Source organism: Salvelinus alpinus, chromosome 10 (assembly GCF_045679555.1).
Source record: "Salvelinus alpinus chromosome 10, SLU_Salpinus.1, whole genome shotgun sequence".
Classification (NCBI taxonomy): Eukaryota; Metazoa; Chordata; class Actinopteri; order Salmoniformes; family Salmonidae; genus Salvelinus; species Salvelinus alpinus.
Genome location: NC_092095.1, coordinates 59236937 through 59239305, shown reverse-complemented (window position 1 = coordinate 59239305; position 2369 = coordinate 59236937).

The following is a 2369-nucleotide window of genomic DNA, read 5'->3' as shown; positions in this document are numbered from 1 at the left end:
TTGTAAAGTAGCTCAAGCCAATGCTTACACCTATCTAATGCTTGGATATCCACGAGGAGAGGGATGGATAATTGGTATGCAGCCATTGATTCAGGTGGCTTCATCAATTTTATTTTATTGAACCTTTATTTAACTAGGCAAGTCAGTTAAGAACAAATTCTTATTTACAATGACGGAAGACCCCGGCAAAACCCTAACAACAGAGGGAATGTGTTCTAAATTTTGACCAGGGCCCATAGGCCTGTGACTATAATTAATGTAGTAAATTCATTTTCCTGTCAATAACTTTATTTGATAAACTTCCTTTATTATGTAGGTGTGTGTCGCTTTTAAAGGTTTAATAAAACATTAATTCAGCCAAGAAATCGATATTTTCATTGATGGAATATTCAATAGACTGAACATTCATGTGCTAATGAGATTAATTAGGTGCATTGCAGTTATGTATGGTGTTGTTACCATTCAGCCTTGGTATGGAATAACTGACAAAATACCTCAGCCTTAGGAAATGATTAGGGAAAGAAGACACCTTTCCAGTTTGCACTAATCTTTATTTAACTTGCTGTAATTGTCACGTTTGTTCTCCTCCTCGTCTGAGGAGGAGCATGGATCGGACCAAAACGCAGAGTGATATGAATACATCTTCTTTTATTAGATACGAAGATGAAACGAACACTATACAAACTAATAAAAAAACAATAAACCACGAACGTGAAGCTACAAACGAAAGTGCACACAAGCTACTAACGTTAGACATAGACAATTACCCACAACAGCCTAATGCCTATGGCTGCCTTAAATATGGCTCCCAATCAGAGACAATGAATGACAGCTGTCTCTGATTGAGAACCATTCAGGCAACCATAGACATACCTAGACACCTACACTCAACACAACCCCATACACTCTACCAAAACCCCCTAGACACTACAACCACCCAAGACGAGACAAATACACACAAACATCCCCCCTGTCACACCCTGACCTAACCAAAATAATACAGAAAACAAAGATAACTAAGGCCAGGGCGTGACAGTACCCCCCCCCCCCCCAAAGGTGCGGACTCCGGCCGCAAAACCTGACACAGAAGGGGAGGGTCCGGGTGGGCCTTCCTACGGCGGCGGCTCGGGTGCGGGACGTGGCCCCCACTCCACCATAGTTAATACCCGCTTTGGTGGCTCTGGCAGATCCTGGCTGACTGGCGGCTCTGGCAGAACATGGCTGGCTGGCGGCTCTGGCTGGTCATGGCTGGCTGGCGGCTCTGGCTGGTCATGGCTGGCGGGCGGCTCTGGCTGCTCCTGGCTGGCGGGCGGCTCTGGCTGCTCCTGTCTGGCGGACGGCTCTGGCTGCTCCTGTCTGGCGGAAGGCTCTGGCTGCTCCTGTCTGGCGGAAGGCTCTGGCTGCTCCTGTCTGGCGGAAGGCTCTGGCTGCTCCTGTCTGGCGGAAGGCTCTGGCTGCTCCTGTCTGGCGGACGGCTCTAGCGGCTCCTGTCTGGCGGACGGCTCTAGCGGCTCCTGTCTGGCGGACGGCTCTAGCGGCTCCTGTCTGGCGGACGGCTCTAGCGGCTCCTGTCTGGCGGACGGCTCTGAAGGCTCAGGACAGACGGGCGGCTTTGAAGGCTCAGGACAGACGGGCGGCTTTGAAGGCTCAGGACAGACGGGCGGCTTTGAAGGCTCAGGACAGACGGGCGGCTTTGAAGGCTCAGGACAGATGGGCGGCTTTGAAGGCTCAGTACAGACGGGCAGCGCAGGCGGCGCTTGGCAGACGGATAGCTCAGACGGTGTTGGGCAGACGGGCAGTTCAGGCGCCGCTGGGCAGACGGCAGACTCTGGCCGGCTGAGGCGCACTGTAGGCCTGGTGCGTGGTGCCGGAACTGGAGGTACCGGGCTAAGGACACGCACCTTCAGGCTAGTGCGGGGCAACAGGACGCACAGCACTCTGGAGGCTTGGTGCGTGGTGCCGGAACTGGTGGTACCGGGCTGGAGACACGCACCATAGGGCGAGTGCGTGGAGGAGGAACAGGGCTCTGGAGACGCACTGGAAGCCTGGTGCGTGGTGTAGGAACTGGTGGTACTGGGCTGGGGCGGGGAGGTGGCGCCGGATATACCGGACCGTGCAGGCGTACTGGCTCCCTTGAGCACTGAGCCTGCCCAACCTTACCTGGTTGAATGCTCCCCGTAGCCCGACCAGTGCGGGGAGGTGGAATAACACGCACTGGGCTGTGTTGGCGAACCGGGGACACCATGCGTAAGGCTGGTGCCATGTATGCCGGCCCGAGGAGACGCACTGGAGACCAGACGCGTTGAGCCGGCTTCATGGCACCTGGCTCAATGCCCAATCTAGCCCGGCCGGTGCGGGTTATTCCACCT